General features: G+C 42.8%; 2 long non-coding RNA genes across 3 annotated transcripts in view; one reads left to right on the forward strand and one right to left on the reverse strand.

The window, feature by feature from the left end:
- LOC115090191 overlaps positions 1–22,898 on the reverse strand; it is a 108,327-nt gene that overhangs the window by 54,843 nt on the left and 30,586 nt on the right. For both annotated transcript variants that reach the window (XR_003856330.1, XR_003856331.1), the window contains exon 3: positions 11,759–11,927. This is a non-coding gene — a long non-coding RNA (uncharacterized LOC115090191). The remainder of the gene's footprint in view (positions 1–11,758; positions 11,928–22,898) is intronic.
- The window catches only part of LOC115090192, a 90,392-nt gene that overhangs the window by 39,924 nt on the left and 27,570 nt on the right, over positions 1–22,898 (forward strand). The window contains exons 2-3 of the long non-coding RNA XR_003856332.1: positions 2,957–3,573; positions 4,755–4,789. This is a non-coding gene — a long non-coding RNA (uncharacterized LOC115090192). The remainder of the gene's footprint in view (positions 1–2,956; positions 3,574–4,754; positions 4,790–22,898) is intronic.

A 22,898-nucleotide genomic window follows, 5' to 3' on the forward strand; every position in this document is an offset into this window, starting at 1 on the left:
CATACAGGACAAGAGACTTGGGGTATTTCATAAAGCAAGACAATAGTTAAAAAGAAAAGAAAGTTAGTTAACAGACAATTAAGGTATAAGATTTAAAAGTGGTTTAAAAAATGTGGGTCTTTAGATGGGATTTTAACAAGGCAAGATAGGGAACAAGATGCACCAGTTCAGGAAGACTATTCAAGGCATGTGGTGCAGCCAGGTGAAAAGCATGGAGTTGGGGACTGGTGGTAGAGGAGAAGGGAGCAGATAGGAGTGACTTGTCCGATGAGTGGAGTGTACGAGGAGGGGTGTAGAGAGAGATAAGAGAGGAGAGGTAGTGAGGTGCTCCATAGTGAAGACATTTATAGGTGAGAAAGAGGAGCTTGAACTGTATGTGGGAGTGGATAGGAGTAAATACAGTGACTTCAGAAGAGGGATTTCATGAATGTAGTGACTTTGGTGAAAGATAAGTTTGCAGCTGAATTTAGGACAGATTGCAGTGGAGAGTGTTATCCACAAAAACAGAGAAAGGAAGAAGAGGGGAGGTAGCCTTGGGAGGAAAGATAAGGAGCTCTGTCTTGGCAATGTTGAGTTTAAGATGCCAATGGGACATCCAAGCAGCAATATCAGACAAGCAGGCTGAGATTCAGGACTGGATTTCTGGCGTAAAATCTTGGCATCATCAGCATGAAAATGGTATTGAAAGTCTTGAGAAAAAATCTGAGCACTAAGGGAATTAATAAACAGTGAGAAGATGTTATGCTCAGGCTTGTGAACCCTTGGGCTGATGGGAGGATGGTATACCTTAGGAGGAAGATCCGTAGGTTCTCCCGTCGGATGGCGAGGCAGGAACAGAAGATGTGATCAGCTGACCCTCGGCACTGGAGACTGAGGCGACTGTGGAGGCAGACGAAGAGTCATGATGTTGAAGAAAGGAACTGTGTCTTCGCCACTGGAAGCCCGCGGTCCCCGCAGGAGGAGCCCCTAGGGACCCAGACCGCTGGGACTTAGGTGGACCTTTGAGAGGTCAAGGAGTCGAGTGTACGATGCAAGGGCTGACTGGAGCTTCACCCCTGGAAGCCAGCGGTCCTCCCGGGAGGAGCCCGTAGGGACCTGGGCCACTGGAGCTTAGGTGGGCCCTTGGATACGATGGTCAAGAAGAAGTCCAAGGTCAAGTGCCAGAGGGTCGTCGCTTACCAGTCTGAGGTCACACACCAAGGGATCGTCGCTTGCCAGTCCGAAGTCACACCAGGAATCACCGCTTGCCAGTCCGAAGTCACACACCAGGAATCACCGCTAGCCAATCCGAAGTCAGGAACCAGGAACACCAAGACAAGACAGGAACAAGGATCCAAAGTAGAAGAACTCACCGAAGCAAGCAGACCTGACTAACCCAAAAGTTGCCAAGTCGAGGAATGAGCAGAGGAAGCCTCCTTTTATACTTCCTCTGCTCTGGCTCATAGGGAACAGCTGACTGTAGTTAAAGGGATCAGGTCCCTTTAAATTTGAGGAGGAGGCTCGGCCTCGCACCTAAAGATGGTGGCGGCCATCTTGGATTCCCTCCGTGGAGAGAAACGCTGCTGGACGCCACGAGGGAGGAGCAGGGATGGCTCCCCCCGGTGGCCATCACTGGGGCCCGTGCCGAAGTGATGGGCAAGGATCAGGAACCTCCCCCAGAGCTCCAGCGGTGGGTCACCATCAAGGGCATGGTAGGGGACCATGGTCATGGCATTCCATGGCCGTGGAACACAACAGAAGAGAAGAGGGCCCAGGGCAGAACCCTGAAGCAAATCAACTGATAGTGGAATGGCAGTAAAGGAGAAACCCACCAGAGGAAACTCTAAAAGTATGATGGGAGAGGTAAGAAGAGAACCAAGACAGGACAGAATCCCGAAATCCAAGCAAAGACAGAATATCAAGGAGTGTCAAAAGCAGTGTCAACAGTGTCAAAAGCAGCAGACAGGTCAAGAAGAATAAGGACAGAGTAAAGACCTTTGGCTTTAGCAATAAACAGGTCATTGGAAACTTTAGCAAGGGCTATTTCAGTTGAATGTAGAGGGTGAAAACCAGACTGGAGTGGATCAAAAATGACTTGAGATGTAAGAAAGTCAAGACAACAGTGGTGAACAGCACATTCAAGTAGTTTGGAGGCAATAGGGAGAGGGAGATGGGACAATAGTTGGCAGAACAGGTAGGATCCAATGAGGGTTTTTTAAAGAGTGGTATGATCAAAGCACATTTGAAGGCATCAGGAACAGTAACAGTGGGGATTGATAGATTGAGGATGAGATGACTGCAGTGGAAACAGAGCTGAGGAATTGGGTAGGGACAGGATCAGAGAACAAGTAGTGAGTTTGGAGGAAGAAAGAAGATGAGGAGTTTCCTCCACTGTGACTTCAGGAAAGAAGAGAGTGGTGGAGGCTAATAGAAGAGTAGAGGAAAGAAGTGGGGGAGAGGCAGGTAAAGTTGACATAGTTGAGAATTCAAGACTAATTTTGTGAATCTTGTCATGAAAGTAGTCAGCCATAGTCTGGGCAAAGAATGAAGGGGAGGAGGGAGGAGAGGGAAGTTCAAGGAAGGAATTGAGTGTGGCAAAGGGATGACGAGGGTTGGATGTAAGAGTTTTTCAGATGTACACAGAAGTCTTGTTTGCCTAGTGCAATAGCATACTGGAAAGTGGTCAGAATGAATTTGAAGTGCAGAAAGTCTGAATGGACATGGGATTTAAGCAAGAGACGTTCTGCAGAGCAGGCACAGAAACAAAGGTAGTGAATTCTAAGGGTGAGCCAAGGCTGGGGAAGAAGTGCGACCGGCGCAGCTGTCCTGCCTGAAGAGACACCTAAGGCACCTGTTTATTTTCTGCTCTCCCTCTCTCCTCTATTTCACTGCTCTCTGTTCCCCTCCCTCCCCTGTGCTCCCTGTCTCACCCGATAACTGTTGTTTTCTCTTTCTTAATTTTTTTTCTCTGCTCCAGATGCCGTCCACGAAGCCCCGACGAACCTGGAAGACCAGCCTCGCTCCTCCCCCTTGGCTGACGCTTCTGACGTAACCGACGTCGAAAAGCACACCAAGAGGGGGGTTTAAATTGCAGGAAGGGAGCTGGAGGAAGAAGTGCGACTGGCACAGCTGACCTGCCTGAAGAGACACCTAAGGCTCCTGTTTATTTTCTGCTCTCCCTCTCTCCTCTATTTCACTGCTCTCTGTCCCCCTCCCTCCCCCCTCCCTGTCTCACCCGATTACTGTTGCTTTCTCTTTCTTCTTTTTTTTTTTCCTCTGCTCCAGACGCCGTCCCACGAAGCGCCGACGAACCCGGAAGACCAGCCTCGCTCCTCCCCCTTGGCTGACGCGTCTGATGTCACCGACATCGAAAAGTGCGCCAAGAGGGGGGTTTAAATTGCAGGAAGGGAGCAGGAGGCACCGCACGCTGGCATCGTGCTCCTAAGGGGCATGCCCCTTTGTACGCCCCTTCGTACACCCCAGAGAAACTAAGAACAACCATATACTCCACAAGACAAAACCAATCAACTTGGAACATGGACAAAGAAGGAGAAGTACCAGCTAAACAACCAATCACAGTCTGCCTAAACAAAGGTAAATATGGAAAAAATTATTTACAAAACAGAAATAGTTATATAACAAAAGAGTCAAAAGAAACATATCAAAGTAACCTTATACAAATAAAAAGGCCCACTAACTCAAAAAACTCTACCATAAACAACCTGCTAATGTTAACATTCCTCCTAGTAAATGCACAATCAGTTGCAAAGAAATTCCCAATCATCACAGATTTACTATATGACAATAAACCTAACTTCATTGCAATTACTGAATCATGGCTAAAAAAATCAGATGTAGTTCTAAAAAAGTCAAATAGCACATAGAAATTATGAGGTTTTTTCAGTCCCCAGAATAAATAAGTGAGGAGGTGGGCTCTTACTAATTATTAAAAAAGCCTTCAAATGTAAATTAATCCCAATAACACCCCCTACAAATCATGAAATTGCCATTTTTGATACTAACAATATACAAATATGCCTCATCTACTGTCCACCCAGCCTCCTAGAATTAAATATCTCACCACTAATTGAGTTTCTTACAACACACTTAAACATCTCTAAACCTTCCATAGTGCTAGGAGACTTTAATCTTCACATGGACATCCTCCCTTTATCTAATACATGCCAGACACAAAGAGACACTATGACAGCATTTGGTTTCTCACTAATATCGGACAAATCAACACACAAAGCTGGACACTCTCTCAATCTCACCTTCATCAACCACAAATGTTTAGAACATTTTAAAACTGATTACACACAAATCCCTTGGTCAGACCATTTCCTTATTCATTCCAACGTTAAATTCCTTAAACCACAAATGAAACTAATTTATAAACCGATAGAATTCAAGTATCAACCACCTTATAATATTGAAAAACTAAAAGACAAACTAGAGGAAAAACTAACAAATATTGACTACAAAGACTGCAGCTCTGCAACGGAAGCATGGTTAGACTCAACCAACAAAATAGCAGAGACCAGATTACAGAGAGACCTCAAAACATTTAAGAAACGTTTAAAGACATGGCTTTTTAAACAAGCCTTTTATAAAGAGAACAGAGAATAGAAAATATACAGGAATAAACAGTAGAGCACCAGCACACAGCACCATTCTCAAAATGTGCATTATAAGATTTTAAAAATGTTATTACACAATTAACGTAACAGTAAAACACAGAGAATGTGATTTTAATCTGTAAACTTACCTTACAGGTACACTTCGCCAGGACCTACATCACTAAACAATTGTGAGTCTTTTTATGATTTAATGTAACTGAAACTTCTTGGCAGCGGTTAGAATGTACTATAGTACGCTTACTCCTACATTATTTTATGTGCCTACATGTAAACCATTGCGATGGTATATAACTTAGCGACAGTATAGAAAAGACTTTAAATAAATAAATAAAATAAATAGTGTGCCAAACAGGACGGGCAAGAGCATCTAAGGCTGAAGATAGTATAGTGTTGTAAGAAGAAACTATTTCATCAACAGGTTCAGACAAAGTTGTAGAAATAATGATTGACCACTGTTGGAAACAGGATGCTGGACCTGATGGACCCTTGGTCTGATCCAGTATGGCAACTTCTATGTTCTTATGAAACAGCAGTGGAAAAGATACAAGGTTCAACAGCATGGAGATTCTTAAAAGTGTAAGTGGTGACTGGATGAGTTTGTGGGCAAAGGTGTTTTAATGTGAAAGTTATCAGGTGATGGTCTGAGATCAGAAGAACTGAAGTGGAGAAGTCTGACAGAAAGCAGTTGGAAGCAAAGATTAGGTCAAGGCAGTGGCCATGCTGGTGAGTAGAGTTGGTAGAGCAGAGTTGGAGATCAAATGAAGAAGATAAAGAAAGGAGTTTTGAAGCATAAGAATTAGAGGGGTCATCAACTTGGAGGTTAAAGTCACTAAGGATAAGGGAAGGGGAAATGGGTCAATGAAGAAGGAATGGCAGGAATCAAAGTCAGTGAAAATGGAGGAGGGTGATTTATCAGGGGGTCGATAGATGACAGCTACCTGGAGAGGTAGTGGAGTGAATAGGCAGATGGAATGTGTTTCAAAGGAAGAAAAGAGTGGGACTGAAGTGGGTGAAAGGGGTTGAAATCTACAGGAGAGGGAGAGCAGCAGTCCAACACCACCACCACGGCCTACTGGACGAGTGGGTGGGAGAAAAGATGACCTCCATAACAGAGAGCAGCAACTCAAGCATTGTCCTCAGGGAAAAGCAAGGTCTCCATTAAGAAAGGAGATGAATAGAATGAGAGGTAAAAAGGTCATGAAGAAAGGCAAGCTTCTTGGAGATAGAGATTACATTTCCCAGGGATCATGAGAAAGGAAGAGAAGAGGGAAGGAGAAGGGGAATAGTGATAAGATTGTAGGGGTTATGGCTTGAAATGGGATGTTGAAGTGAAAATAGCCTTCTAGGGCCAGGATTGGGATTGATATTCCCAACTGAAAGTACAAGGAGGGGCAGGAGAATATGGAGAAGATAGTCGGAGAGGTGCCGATAGTGACAACAATGAGATGGTGTCAGAGATAGTGGAAATGGAAGGATGAGAGGAAGACAAATTTGAAGTTCAAAAGCAGTGGATAGTGCAAATGACAGAATGGCAGGTGAGAGAGAATGTAAGGATAGGGGAGGAGGAACTTGATAGTAGCTGTGATTTGCAGCAGAGAATAAGGGTTTTAGGATCTAGTTCTGTGGTATATAAGTAATAAATAAAATTAAAGGGCTGAGAGCTGCAGCAGGGAAATATTATACAGTGGAAGAGCCTCAGGCAACTCCTTTCTACTTGACTGTCCTTCTCTGTGAATGTGGTATGCAAACGCTGGCTCCCCTGCAGGCACTTTTATGTCCAGAAAGGAGGACAATCAACATAATCACGAGACGGGCAGTCATAGTGAGAATTTCCTCTTCCGTGAGCTGTCCCTTTGTAGAGGGTTTTACTCTTTGCCCTCAGACCTATTTTTTCTTCACTGAGGCAGAGAACAAGCTCTATGATATTAAGATATTAAGATAGAAGGGTCCTGAAGACCCCCCATATGGGGGTCTTCAGGACCCTTCTAGTTCTACTGTTCTGGGAGATGAAGAATAAGTCCGTTTTCATTAGTTCAGAGAGTACTCCCACATTGTCAGTGCCTGTGAACCCCTGTATATCTCATATTCACCTTCATCTCGAATCAGATAGAAGCTATTTTAATTTTAGCAAATTAGTCATGTTGCATTTTGTACTTTGAAGGGGGTCATTTTATAATGAGTGCATACATTTGGGGGCTGATACATGCCTGAGTTACTTATGTGCTTTGAAAATTAACCCATGAAAACTACTTGCACAAAATTATACCTGCTACTTTGCGCAGGGAAAGTTTTCAGGCAAATTTATGTGCATACTTTTCAAAATTGAAAAGTATGTATGTCAATGCAAATCCCGCTCAGACTCTGCCCTGTGGAATGCCTCTCTCTAATATGCTAAAAATTATGCACATACAGGGTGCATGCATGTAATTTTACAAGCATATTGGCTGGGCAAGTTTCAAAGTAGCCATTTCTGCAGGTAAAACACTATTTCACCTGCAAAGGTCCCTTTGAAAATTAATCTCAAAGGTTGCAATTTTTAGTAACCTACCTAAATGCAATGTATATGGGTAGTTTTGGTCCTGCAGACCTAGCAGGCAATTAAAAAAAAAAAAAACTATCAGGGTAATTTTTAAAAGAAACATGCGTGCACACATAAATGCGCAAACAGAGAGATGCAATTTTAAATTGTGCTCACAAGTACACGAGTACCATTTAAAGAGCCTCTCTCGCACGTATTTTGGCTAGGGCTTTAGCAGGTTTTACCCGCCGTATGCAGGTGGATTTTAAAACGTGTGCACGAGGGAGAAACCAATTTTTCTAAGTAGTCCACCAGTTTGCCCAGTTCATATGGGGGTCTTCAGGACCCTTCTAGTTCTTCTTACTGCAAGCACCCCACTTGACCCAGAACCAGCGGCGGGACCGGCCCGGGTATTCGCCGCCCAGGCCGGCCCAGGACACGTCACGTGGTCTGCTGAGCATGGCTCTGTCACGGCTGCGCACGGCAGACCACGTGACTGGAGCGATCGGCCCACCGGGGGATGCCCGATCCCCCGATAGGCCAATCCGCCCCTGCCCAGAACCCTCATTCTGTGATAAGCATCCTAAAACTCAAGATCTCCAGATGTGCGGCATGGTTTTTAAAATGCGGACTTACATGCGTAAATCTTGGCCCCGCCCTGGGATGCCCATTCTTTTCCCCTTTTCTGCCCCCTACTTTGCAGCTTCTTAAAATGCATATTGCTCATGCAAGGCGTACAAACCAGTATTATATGCTTTTAAAATCAACCTTTCCTTTTGAAAATCCACTTACTTGGATTCTGAGGGCAAAAGTCCCTGCAGACTTTGCACTTCCTTTTTCTGGAGGTGGAGTATGAGTGCAGATTTGAAAAATTATGTCCCGTGTCCTTATTTTATTCCCCTGTCCTAAACATGCCCCAGGAATACCCCTTATTAATGAGCTTAAAAGTACACGCATTAAGAATCCTATGCATAAGGCTTGGCAGCTATGAGGGTGGCAATATTTGGACAGATGAGTTTACCCAGGTGAATCTCAATTTACCCAAGTAAATAGCTTTAAAAATTGACCTACAAAAAAAGATTGCTAGGGTTGTGCAGAGGCAAATGTTTTGTTTCAGTTCAGCACACCCCCATTTGTTTCATTAGTTTCGAACAAAAAATGTTTTGATTTTTTTTTTATTTGTTTAATTTGTTTCCCATTAAAGTCAATAAGGGAAACAATGCAGTTTATTTTGAGCTTCAGAATTGGGGGGTTTTAATCAATTATAATGAAACTTGTGGGTAGACAACATCAGTAGGGGGGAAAAACCTCAAGGCACTAAGACTGGCAAAATAGCACCAAAAGAGGCATGAATAGCCTAAAGCAATGTAAAAGGGCAAAAGGGTATGAGCTGTGGAAGAAGTTCTCCAAGGCACCATCAAAGGAGCACAGCAGCTGCAAGAGTGTCAATAACACCCCAAGGCTTCAAGGCAGGGCACCAATAACAGTGGCATGAACCCCCAAAGGTAGTGGAACCAAGAGTGGCATGAACATCCTAAGGCACCATGAAGGGGGAACAAAGCAGCCAAGGTGCTGAAAGAAACCCCAGGCACCAAAAGAGGGACAAAGCAGCACAAAGAGTGGCATGAAGATCCCACAGCACCAAAAGAGGAGCAAAGCAGCCACCCACGATGGCAAGAACTCCTTAAGGTATAGCATCTGGGGTATGGCAGCAAGGAAGAGTGGCAGAAATACCCCCAAATTATAACGTCTGTGGTATGGCTGCAAGGCTAAATGTCAGACAGATCCCCAAGGTGTAGTCTAAGTGGTAGAGCAGGAAGGCAAAGTGTCACAAGACCCCTGAGGTGTAGAGTCTGGGATATGGCAGCCAGTTATAGCGGCAGAAAGACCACCCAAGGTGTAGCCTGAGGGGTATAGCAGCAAGGCAGATTGGCAGAAGACCCCCAAGATGTAGCATAAGGAGTATAGCAGCAAGGAAGAGTGGCAGCAAGATTCCTGTGGTGTAGCATTAGGGGTATAGATGGCAGCAAGGCAGAGTGGCAGTATGCTCCTCAAGGTGTGGTGTCAGGAGCAGGGCAGCAATGTATAGTAGCAGCAAGATGCCCAAGGTATGGTGTCAGGAGCAGGGCAGCAAGGCAAAATGAACCGTAAGACCCCCAAGGTGTAGAGTCTTGGTTATGGCAGCAAGGCTGAGTGGTTGCAAAACCTCCAAAGTGGTACCTCAGAGGTATGACTGCAATGCATAGTGGCAGAAAACCCTCCAAGGTGTAACATAAGGGGCATAGCAGCAAGGTAGAGTGTCAACAAGACTCCCAAATATAGCATCAGGTGCATGGCAACTAGGCAGTGTGGCAGCAAGACCCCAAAGTGTAGCATAAGGGGTGCAGCAGCAAGGCTAGGTAGTAACAAGACCCCCAAGATGTATTATCAGGAACGGGCTAGCTTCATCTTTATTGGTCCTCTATTCTGTCAACTTGCCTTCTTTTCCCACCTCAGCTCTGTCCTAGCTACTACCTCACTCAGGAATTCCTTGTTTTCTATACTTAACAGTCTCATTGCAGCACTTTTCAATGGGCCATAGACGAATGGGAAATATAAATAAATAAAACTACAATTTTTGTTCAATTTGTAGGCACTTTCCATTCATTTTAGAGTGTCCACAAATGAAACAAAAACGGTTTCATTCATTGCATTTTACCCATTTGTTTCAAATGAATGTATATTCTTAGCATTTACATTTTAGCCATTAGCACTGTAAAAGGACAGTCAACTGCTCCACGTTGGAAAGAATATCATTAATCACTAGGGGTGTGCATTCGTTTTGAACTTAAACTCCTGACACCCCCAGCTTGGGGGTGTCAGGAGGCCCCCCCAAGCTGGCCAAAAGTTCCTTTTGGGTCGAACGAGGGTCCCGGAGCGAACCCGCGGGGAATCACGTGACGCCGCGTCACTCCGACGTGACGCCGACGTCACGTGCTCCTTGCAAAGGAGTTCAGAAATGGCATCCTGACCCCTCTGGACCACCAGGGAGTTGTGGTAAGTCTTGGGGGGGGGGGATTAAGGAGGGTGAGGGGTTTAAATTTTTATTTGCACATATGGACATAGACTCAACTTATGGAATTCTCCATATGTCCATATTGACCGCAAATGGGACCCCCTTTCGACTTATGGACTTATGAACATAAACTTTTGCTCTGCACATCCCTATTAATCACATCACCAATCAAACATACCAATGGTGGCACTTGCATTGATGGAAGTATTACCAATAAAACATTTCTCCAGAGAAAAAAAAAATGCCTAGCAGAACTAGAAAAGGTGCAAAAAAAGGGCACAAAAATAAAAGACAAAGGGGATGGAATGACTCCCCCAAGAACAGAGGCTACACAGGATAGGGATCTTCATCTTGGAAAAGAGATGACTGAGAGAATTCATAAAAATGTATAAAATCATGAGTGGGGTGGAATGGATAAATAAAGGGCAGTTATTTACTCTTTCAAATAATACTAAAGCAAGGGGACATTTCATGAAACTAACAGTCAACAGGTTTAAACCAAATCACAGAAAGCACTTTTTCACTCAATGCACAATCAAGCTGTGGATTCTGTTGCCAGAAGACATGGTCATGATAACTAGCATAGTGGGGTTTTAAAAGAAGTTTAGATACGTTTCTGGAGGAAATGTCTTTAATACATTATTAACCAGGTAGACTAAGGAAAGCCATTGCTATCCCTGGAATGAATAATAAAAAAATAGATCTACTTTTTGAGATCTGCAGGTACCTGTGACCTGGACTGGCCACTTTTAGAGACAGGATGCTGGGCTCAATGGGCCTTGATCTGATCCAGCATGGCATTTCTTATGTTCTTTAAAGGGAAGCTTTTAAAAGTCTAAAATAATTCCCAGCTAAGATAAACTGTTAATTGGCAGGTGTGTGTTTGTCTGATCACAGCTTCTGAACTTTTACTGTGCCTCCTTGGTGCTTTGGTGTATGGATTTTTTTTTTTAACCAGGATTGCTAATAGCATGCTTGCTGATGCAATTGGTAACACATTCTGATAAATGCTTTAATCTAGCCAACTGCCTATCACTCGTCCAAGTAAGTGCTCTCTGTTTAGGCTGCCATATCCCTTCTGGTAGCAATAAAGGGGCAACACTGCATTAATATTAAATAATTAAAAAAAACAAAAGGGGGATGATTAAACATATTTACATAATTGAACTAACACTGAGTCACAGTGGGAAATCGGGACAATGTTGTCTCCGTTCAAAGTAATTCATAATTCAGATTTTTAATTATGGCATATTCATTCATTTAAGGATGATTCTGGATGAGAGGGCCACTAATGAAATACAATCATTAGCATCTAAACAAAATAATTTAGAAAGTCTCCTTTAGGGGAAAAGATTTCTAGAACATCATCAATCACACGAAATATGCAAAAACAAGCAATTAAATGGCAGACAAGAACTACAACAGCCTTATATGTCAGCAATATACACATGCAAACAGAACTGATTACAATGATTAGAGATTGGGAGCGCTGGTAATTTCTATTTTATAGAGTGATTCCACAGTAGAATGTACGTACTAGGACAGACATAGAAACATCAAGTGTACCTCATTCCTTCTGTTGAGGATTTTCCCCTCCTCGTTTCCTCCCTGGGAAGGAATCTCTTTCCTACGATCCTGATCTCAGTATACTGACTGACTGTTGCTTGTTGTGCAGCAGTGATGAGGCCCCCACAGAGGGATCCTAACTGGCTGTGGGGCAGCTGAGATACAAGGCCTGTATCGAGATTAGATAAAAAGATTTGAAATAAATACGCATAGTAAGCGAATCTCTTGGCATACAGAACCTAGCAGAAGACATGCTCTTGTAAAACATAAACTCAAGGAGAAATCTTCTCTGGGTCAACTCCAAGAAGTCATTGGCAAAGGAGCTTTGCTACAAGTACAAAACAGGGAAGCGCTTTTGAAAACAGAACTCCATGGGCCTTCATCAAAAAAGGACTTTTACCCATCCTGAAGGTCATTTTATAACTGTGTGGGCTGGGGTGAAGTCTCGCAAACTTTACTCCACACTTTCAAAGCAAACCTATGCTTACAGTATGTTTGCTTTGAAAATGCTTGGTTAATTGCCCTTCACTGTGAATAATATAACCCGCACAGAGTAGCCCTTCTCTTATCTCTTCTGGATTTATGCATGAAAATGGCTTTGAAAATTCAGCCCTCTGTACCTACAGAAAATAGCTTTATTGGAAAAAAAAACAACCTAGAAGTGTATGTTTTCTACAGCAGCTGGCGTTCAAGGTGGCTTCATGATATTTTCTCATAGGATAACAATTTATAGATCTACAGTACAGAAATCGTATAACCTCAATCGCTCAACATTTGTAAGCATGAGATACTGCCTGCAAGCTAGGTTGTATTTTTTTTCATATTCAGTTTACTAGACAGTAAACACTCTACAGCTAGATGCTCCTGTTTTGCCCCTGAGATTTTTCCTTTAGAAAATACTGAGCTATTTTTGATACAAATCATTTATCAGTTTGCTACAGCAAAAGCTGGGTTGCAAAGAAGGGGAGGCTATCACAAAATTACTTCTTAGCCCAGGCCCAGTAAAAGAAACATGACACAAACGATCTTGAAAGTATTGGTTAGGGTGACACTGTGGTCTGATTTTTCCGCGCGTCTGTCTGCTTCACTGACCCCTGGAGTAGGTATAGCTCTTCTATTCCCCTCCAAACAAAAATATCACTCTGTGACAAACCTGTGCCACTTCAGCAAGCTAACAGAAAAAAATGAAGGCCTCCTGTCGGAATAATACTGAGAGGTTTATTTATTCTCCACTGTCTCTGCAGACTCCAACCACCCAAGTCAAAACAGAGAGTGTCAGGTACTTGAGGGCTGGTTTCCAGTAGCGTGCCTTCATTTGACTTTGCAATTTGTAACTGGGGAGCCATTAATGCACAGTTCAGAATGGTTGAGGAGGAGCTACAAACCAGAGCTCCCTCTTCTCATTAGCCTCTGGCAACCTGACCCAAGGTGCACTGAGAAGTAATCTACCAGCAGACTCTCATTTTGCTTCAGCTGTGTCTCCTTCCCAAAGAGAAGCATGTCAATTTATTGTAGCACCTCCAAGAGTCAAGAACATAATGGATAAACTGCATACAAAAAAAAAAGTCCTTCATCACATTCATTAACACCAGTGCAGGGAGGCTGCTTTTCTTGAATGGAGGAAGTAAATGGTAAGGAGAACTCGGAGAATGGTGCTGGTGGGGGTGGGGAGGAACAGAGCGAATAGGTATCTTAAATCTAAGGATTTCCATAATGTGAGCATGTCCCCTTCACATTAATAGAAGCTGAAATGAATTGTGGAAAGTTAATTGATAAAAAAACATTCATATATATATATATATAAGGATCTATGTGCTAAGCATTTTCCCTATAGACACAAAATGGGAGAAATCTTTTAGTGCATAAGCCTGACAGTGGGTAGCAATATATGGAGGAAGAGAAAATAGAATGCAGATAAAAGACGGTGCTTTAAAAAGCTAAATTAGGAAATACATTTTCAGCCTCCATGATCAAACCTTCTGTTCTCTCAGTGCTTTTTCCTGTTGACAGCAAAGAAAAGTGGCGTGGGCTTTTTATCAGGCTGGGAATTGCTCCAGTATTTAGCCAGTCCTCATCTCTTCACCCTTGTCCGACCTCGCAGGCTGCATTAAGTTACACGTGCTTTAAAGGGAAGGAGATGTAAGCTCTTTTTTTTCCCCCTTCTGGATAAAATATAGCCATGCACTAAATTTTAATGCCTGCTGATTGTGTGACTGACATATTCAGCAGTTCTCTCCCTTGGAGAGGGTAATGCTTTCCTCTTTGCATTCCTTGATTAATGGGGATTGTTGTGTAGGAGCTGATGTGTCACTGATATCTATGGTCGTTATTGTTCTGTGCAAGGATCCTCTGTAATAAGACACGTTATAGAAACCTGCTATTACAGATGTGTCCATCTTACCTTTTCATTCCGGTGTGTGATATTGATACAGACCATGAAGTAAAAAATTTAAGTGCTTGCACTGCTGCATACCCCATGGTGAAGTTTTATCATTGGTGTGGGCCGGAGTAATCAAAGCAAAACTATGCAGGCAGTTTAACTTTACCCACAAAAATGTGTGCCGGCTTGTTGTGCAGGTACTTTTTTCAAGGCAAAAATATGCAGGTAATTTTGATTATTGTGAACTACCCGTGTTAAGTGCCTCCCCCTTTGAAAGCCTGCCCTAGAAACGTCTCTAAGCATGCAAAGGTAAAAGCATCCCCATTGCTGTCATACATGAGTATTTCTATCCATGTAGAAGGTGGGCAATGAATGAAAAGCCCATTTACATGGGTAAACCAACATTTTACTCATGGACATAGCTTTGATTTTAGCCCTCTATGTAGTTTAATATCAGAGTAAAGGAAGCTATTAAAGACAAAATGATGCTACTAAAAAATGGAAGATGTCCAAATGAGGAAAGCAGAAAGGTCCAGAAACTCTAAAAAAGAAATATAAGCTAGGTCAAAAAGAATTTGAGGAGAATCTTGCTAAAGAAACACAAGATACATAATTGTTAATTTTAATTCTGTAATTTTCAAGAAAGGAATTTTGCAAGATAAACTACTGAAGGATGCAAGGCACAGGTAAGATGTGCTAATTAGTAGCAGTTATAACGAATATATAATAAAAAAAGAGAATCAATTAAACCAAGTTTTGCAAAAAAATTCCTCTAGAAAAGAAGGAAACCAAGAGCCAAGTAATAAAGATCAGAAAACATCTCATAAAATGATAAACTCAGGGATCTCATTTCCATCACTGAAAAGTGACCCTACTCCAGAAAAAATCTAGACAAGGGGGGGGGGGGGACAATTTTCAAAGCGATATACCCAGGCAAATAGATGTTATCTTGGGCAGATTGCCCTGGATGAAAAGTATCCCTCTCACTGCAAATAAAGTTAGACCCAGGCTTTCACAGCCCACCCACATTTTGTTCAATATGTTTTATTAAAGCTTAATATAAATGAAAATAATTACAATCAACAACATAATATATAACAAACGGAACAAAAATGGAAATTATTTACAAGAACAGTGCTTCAGTTTATAAACTTAATAAGGTAATAACGATAATATAAAGAAAGGGGTAAATTAATTAAGTAGAAACGATTTCACCTTCTGTGATTTGAGAAAAGTACCTTTACCCACTACTGCTTTTTGTTCATACCTGGAATAAGTACAGATTGTTTCCCACCAATTGTTCAGAATTAACTTAATAGTTATCGATAGCATAAAATCTAAAATCATCTTTTCAGGAGTTGAGAGGAGCCTCAAGAGCTAAAGATTTTAATATTACAATTTTAAATGTAGAGGGACTGATTTTAAAAAGTATTTACATGATTAAAACTGGGTTTTACACATATAAATGCACTTTACCCATATAAGTGGGCTTTTGAAAATTCCTACAATATGGGGCAGATTATTAAAAAGTACTTTTGTTCGCGCACCCGGCGCATACAAGAGTATGCTGGATTTTAATAGATACGCGCGTAGCTGCGCGTATCTTTTAAAATCTGGGGTCGGCGCACACAAGGCTGTGCAAAATCGGCAGCCTGCACCGCCGAGCCACGCAGCCTGCCTCTGTTCCCTCCGAAATTGGCGCGGCCTCAGAGAGAACTTTCTTTCCGGCGCCCCACTCCTTCCCTTTCCTTCCCCTAACTAACCCGCCCCCCCCCAGCCCTAACTAATTCCCCCCTAGCTTTATTGCAAAAGTTACGCCTTCCTGCAGCAGGCGTAACTTGCCCGTGCCAGGCTGGCTGCTGGCGTGCCATGTTCTGGTCCTGGGGCTGGTCCAGAGGCCGCGGCCACGCCCCGGAATGCCCCTGATGACGCGCCGCCACGACACACCCCCCCGGCACCCCCCCGAAACGCCCCCCCAGGAAAGCCCCGAGACTTACGTGCATCCCAGGACTTTGCATGCGCCGGCAGCCTATGCAACATAGGCTCGGCGCTCGCAGGGGGAGCTTGGGGCAGGTTTTCGGGGGGTACGTGCGTATCTTATGCGCGTACCCCTTTGAAAACCTGCCCCTATACGTCATTGAATTGACCATAGGATATTCACTTGTAAGTGGCTTTTTAAAATTGCTACAATTTATGTTACATTTAAACATGAAACTCCTTTTAAAATGACCTGCTAATTTTTCAGTAATATGAGGCACATCACAAATTCTCTTCCAAACCTGAGACCAGTGAGATCTCAGATTAGGATGGAAGAATAAAAGATGCAAAAATTAATCCATTTCTAGGGAACAAGACCAACAATTAATGTAACTACTTTTTGAGATTTTTTTTCAACTTTAATTGGAGTCCAGCTTGCCCGATGAGCAACGAAATAAACTGAAAGCATAATAGAGGCTGAGGAGGAAACTCCTTGGGCAGTCCATTCCATAAAGCAGGATTAATGGTGGAGAAGGCCCGCATATGGGTGACCTAAGTTTTACATTTTTAGGTGTAGTAGGAGTAATTAAAAGACCCTTTTCAGCAGACCTCAAGGTGCGAACCTAGATAATCTGGGCCATCATCTTGAAGTGATTTGAATACTAAGGGCACGATCTTAAATTGGATCCTTTGAGTAATGGGGAGCCAATGGAGTTGCTGGAATACTGGGGTGATATGATCTCTTATTGAACATGAACCCAAAACCCATGCTGCCACAGTCTTATTAATTGTAAAGAATGTAACATATACTTTGGCAAGTTCACATATAAAGAGTTACAGCAATTTATTTATTTAAATTTTTTTTATGTTGCCAAAAAAAAGCTCTAGGCAGTGTACAAAGGAAACATTCATAATCATATATAAAATAACAAAATAAATTAAAAATAATAATAATAAATGCTGACATGACATCACAAAGACAGAAAACAAACAGTGTCCACCCAGGACTAGCCTTAAGAATCGAACAGAGTCAGAAAAGTGCCTAAGACTTGTAAGCTAGCTCAAACAAGTGAGTTTTCAGGAGCTTTTTGAACTTCTTCGTACAGGCTGATGATCGCAGTGCAAGGGGGAATGAGTTTCATAGGGTTGAGCCCGCAACTGAAAAAATCCTTTCACAGGTTTCAGCCAATCTCACAAACCAAATAGATGGAATATCTGTAAGATCTCTTTGTGAAGACCTCAAAGCTCGACTATCATTGTATAATCAGAGCATGAAGTTAGCCCAAGGTAGGGATGTTCTCCCAAGCAACCAATGGACAAGCAACACAACTTTATACCGACAGGAAGCTATTGAAGGTCAATTAAAACTGGCTTGATCTGGGCTCTCCTGTCCAAGTCGGAAATAAAGTGCATGACAGAGTTCTTTAAAACCTGTAGTGTGCGCAGGGAAACTGCAAGCAAACCGAAGTACAGAGAGTTACAATAGTCCTGACATGGCATAATTAAGGCCTGACCTACAGAGTGAAATTCTGATTATCTAATAGGGCCATGTGGGTCCGTTCGTTGGTCCGCGCCCAGGAACATGGCTATTTTATAACATATATGTGTATATGCATGCAAGTTATAAAATAGTCTGGCTGTATGTGTGCTAAATTTTAAGTGGGCATGCACCTGTGCATGCAAATCCTGCTTCTTCCGTGTAAGTGGGGGGATTTTAAAATGGAAGTGTTATGAACCTGCTAGGGATTTAGCAATCTATTGAGGATCTGCTCCTGTGGTAGGAGGAGTTAGCGATCTTGATATGAGTGAACTCCTCTGGAGGGAGGAGCTAGCTATCTGTGATGGTTAAACTCCTATGAAGGGGAGGAGTGAGCAAGCTGGTTGTGAATGACACCTCAAGAGGGAGGAGTTAACAATCTGTTATGAATCTCCGTACAGAGTTAGCAATCTGTTATAATCTATTCCTGAGGAAGGAGAAGTTAGTAAACTGATATGCTCAGCTCCTTTAGAGGGAGTAATAACAAACTGTAATGAATCTGTTGCTGAAGACTCCTGGTGGGGAAGGAGTAGCCATCTGTTACCAGCGGAGTGATTGGAGAGGACACTCAGCTGTAGAGGAATGTAGATAGGTGAATCCTTGGGCCGATAGCAGATGACTGCGCCCCCAGGAGGATATCCTGAGAGGGACCACCGGCTAGGCTTGAGTACGGAGACAGACACAGATAATTCTTTTATTAGACAGGTTAGTAGAACCACTAGAGGTGGCAGTAGTGAGCTGATATGCCTGGCAGGGCTGAAGTCCCTCAGGTACTGGAATAGCGATCCCAGGGTTGCTGAGCTGTAGAGAAACTATAGATAGTGAGTAGACAGGATATGCTGTGTTCATAGCCAGAACTGGATGACAGATCTCACATAAGGTCTTTAGAAAGCTCAGTAGCTGGAAAGGGTTAGGCCCTCGAGGAGCAAGTACCTGGTTCCAGGGAAAGCTCTGAGAGAGCGATGGTAACTCACAATTGTCTGTATCTGCGATAGCTTCCAGGCAGTAGAGAATCTTCAGAGTGTTCAGGAACATAGGCCCTCGAGGAGTGAGTACCGGTTCCTATCGGCAATCTGAAATAGAGAAAAGAGAGTGAGGCCCCCGAGGAGCGGGTACCCCTGGTAAGTCCGAGGAGGCAGAGTAGCTTGGACGAATCCTTGCTAACTCAATTCATTAGCAAATACTGAGACCTTTTATATTGGAAGCGGATGACGTCAGTTCAGGGGGACGCCCCCGAGGTTCGCGCCCTTGCTGGTACATTATTCGGAGCGTGCGCGCCCTAAGTCATCAGGAACATGGTGGATCCACAGCATCGTGCCGCTCCAGGGACGTCAGAGGAAGATGGCAAGAAGACGCCGCGGCAGCAAACCTTCCATTAGACCCGGAGGGAGTCGCCACAGTGGTAAGGAGGGTGGAGTGAGGGCATCGAGCAGCGATGGACGCAACAGGAAGCTTGCCGACACATTTACCAGTTTTACTAGTTCGTTCCCAGTTCGCCCAGTTAACAAATAGGTCCTCCAACCTCTTCCCAGGGTTAATAGTCTGTACACCTCCCAGTTACCCCAGCCCTTTAAACCCCTCCAAAATGGCTTGTTATTTTTTTTTTTTTGGACTTACATGCCATCCATAGCAGTCGTAAAGTTACACGGCAGGGGGCTAAGGCATGCGCCGGCTCACATAAGTATTTATGTGCAAGTTTCTGGTGAAAGTTCCAAAATGGCCATGTACTGCCCACACTCCACCTCTTTTTGAGAAGTTCTGAGATGTGTGCACAGCGACATTTATGTGTGTTTCCAGGTGGCTTTTAAAATCCACTCGGTGCTTGCGAGACTTATATAGTCGCACATCCTCTAATTTTAGCGTGCATCGGCCTTTTATTATTTATTTATTTATTTATTTAAAAACTTTTCTATACCGCCGCTAAGTTATATACCATCGCAACGGTTTACAAATAGGCACATAGACTAAGGTAAGTAAATGTAGGATATCTTACATTCTAACAGGTGCCAATAAAGTTCGGTTACAATTTCATAAATAAAATCATTATTTGAGTAATGTTGGTCAAGTCCAGGTATATTATTGAGTTACTATCACTTTGAAATATTACTTCTTAAAAGTAGGATTGATTAAATTCATTCTCATCTGCATTACCTTGTACTTTCATCTCTACCTTCCATACTCTTTAGTGAAGGCTTTTTTAAAGAGCCATGTTTTTAGATTTTTTTAAAAGTTCGGGTGGCATCGTGTTCCATAGTATGGGCCCAGCCAATGATAAAGCCCTTTCTCTCACTTGGGTTAATTTTGCTGACTTTACTGAAGGGATTGTTAGTAGTGCTTTGTTTGCTGAGCGGAGGTTTCTTTGTGGAATGTGTACTCGTAAGGCTGTGTTTAGCCAGTCTGCTTCTTTATCATAAAATTCACCTTAAAGATTTTAATGTGTGTATGAGTTGAAGTTTATAATAACCAGACTTAATAACAGCTTTAAGCTGCTTCTGCATTTGGGTTTTCTGGTCAATGAAAATTCCTAGACTCCTTTTTTTTATTTTTTATTTATCAATTCTACAACTTTCAAAGTATCCACTTTGTGCAGAAATATGGTATTTAAAAAAAAAAAGGAGGATACAATAAACAAGAAGTAACTTTATATAGAAAAAACAAATACTCTTTAAACCACCATAGATGGGGGACGGAGATCAGCAAAAAAAAAAAAAGGAGATAATCAGGGAAACTAAAAATGGTAATGACATAGCTTACATGACATACACATATTCCATTTTAGGATGATAAATAACCTAGACATTACTAGCTTGGAACATAGTCTTCTTAGAATCTATAAAGCTTTTAAGCTGCTCTGGTGAAAAAAAAAATAATTATCTCTATTATATTTAACGATACATTTCCACGGAAACCTTAGAAAGAAGGTTGCTCCAATTGCTAAGGTATCTTGGCGCAAGGCCAAGAATCCCTTCCTTCTCTCCTGAGTTGATTTCGTTAAGACTGGAAAAATCCTGACTTTTTGCTCCATGAATAATGCATTCAATTTCTTAAAATACCTTTTCATAACAATACTGAGATCTTTTTCAGTAAATAGAGATATTAGCAAAGTGGCTCAGATATTTCAAAATTAGATGACTCTAAATAATCACATAAGTTATTTAAATCTACAGGAGGGATCTGAACTTGAGCACTAGAGTGAGAAGGTAGAAAATACACCTTATCCAGGGGGGGAGCAGATTCAGTTGTAACTAAACTCCAAAACTTCAAGGAAATATCTTCTTATAGTAATTCGCGGAATCTCTCCCACAACCCTGGGAAAATTTCAGTACTTGCAAATTCAAATGCCTTAAAGAGTTTTCTATAAATTCCACTTTCCTGTTTAAAACACTTCAGTCTTGAATAATTGTAGACTGAACACTTTTAACATATTGTATTCCTTCTTCCATATTCTTAAACTTGTCAGAGATTTCCTGTTGATAAGTATCATTATACTTAGCAATAGTGTCCACTTGCTGTGATAATGAATTAATCTTCAAAGAGCAGTCTAAAAAGGCTTTTCCCATAGAAGACATTAAATCTCACAGAGAGTCTAAGGCAGGGCTTCCCAAACCTGTCCTGGAGATCCCATAACCAGTTGGGTTTTCAGGATATCCACAATGAATATACATGAGATACATTTGCATATAGTGAGTCTCCATGGTATGCAAATGTATCTCATGCATATTCATTGTGGATATCCTGAAAACCCGACTAGCTGTGGGGTCCCCAGGACAGGTTCGGGATGCCCTGGTCTATGGTCACCACCGCAGGCTTTTCCAAACAAGCTGGTAGACCATTAGATGGGAGAGGCCCAGCAAACAATCTCTCACTTCCACTCTCAGTCCGGGTGATCATATTGGCCGGCACAGACGCAATGGCTCTCTTTCCGTCAATCAATGAGGAACTGAGCACGGACACTTCCAATGCCACTGCTCCCTCAACTTCCGACAATTGGACTCCCTCCCCGGGGCTGCACATGGGATGCTACAACATGGCTGCCCGTGCAGCCGGTGGTTGACGTTCATCCTGGGGCTTCAGCGACATCTCCTCCAAAGCTGGGGTGGGTTTCCTCCACATGCTGCGGCAGCTGGAAGTTGGGCCCTAAATGGCAATGCTACTCCTGTGAACTGCAGGATTGTCTTCTGCCTGGGTAAGGATGAGGAGACCCTTCCTCTTCGCAGGCATTTTAGTCACAGAAAAACACGTAAATTAGCAGAGGAAGCAGCGAACGGGCAGGGCTTTGCACAGGTTAAGCTGCCATCTTAACTTCTCCCCCAATTGCTAGTCTCCTGCATGCCGAATGAATTTCAGTTCAAAAACAAAAGAAGGAGGCATGGTAAACTTGTTCATCCTGTGCAGGATCATCATTTCCATTTTGTTTAGATTTAATGCTAGTTTATTATGGCTTAACCAGTTTTTTGGTGGCTCATAGGCAAAAGGTTACTGTGGCAGCAGAGGCAGACCAAAATGATACCATAGGAATGTAAAATTGGATGTCACCAGCGTATAACTGGTATCCCATGTTGAACCCAGCCAAAAGCCTACATATAGGTGCTAAACAGATGATAAAAAGAATGGCTGATAAGGCTGAGCTTTGTGGGACACCAATTTCTAAGATCTGACAACATGAATGGCTGGGCTTTAAAAATTCACCTTTAACTGTCAGCTGTAGAGGATTGTGACCAGATTTCTCAAATTGAGCTGCATAATAAGCTTTCTTTCTTTTTTTTAAATTCTTTCTTTATTGAATTTTAATTATAAATACAAGTATCCACTTGTTAAGGTAATTTCTTAAGTACAGAAAAGCAAACACTTATGGGGCAAATAATAACGTACGCAGTCACCACTTACTCTCAGTGTGTGGCGTCCTCTATTCCCGTCCCCCTTTTTCCCAATTGTTTTTTCCCTCATGATAATTCTAAATAACATCAAACACTTGACAACTGTTGTTTGGTGTAAAAAGGCCGCAGCTTTTATTGTTTAACAACATATATAATACCTTCCTGGTATACCCGAGCCGATGAACTGCCTCTGACCGCCTGCCGTAACCAAGCCAGGCGTCCTGTAGCCAGGATCCCCCACCGCGTGACCTCACCCTGACGGGGGTCCCGCCCTTGGTGCTTTTCTTCGCGCCCCGCCTTAGCGGCGCCTCCCATGGCGCTGACGGCTCACACTCAGTCTGGTGATGCCGCCGGCATCCCCTACTCACT

Source organism: Rhinatrema bivittatum, chromosome 4 (assembly GCF_901001135.1).
Source record: "Rhinatrema bivittatum chromosome 4, aRhiBiv1.1, whole genome shotgun sequence".
Taxonomy (NCBI): Eukaryota; Metazoa; Chordata; class Amphibia; order Gymnophiona; family Rhinatrematidae; genus Rhinatrema; species Rhinatrema bivittatum.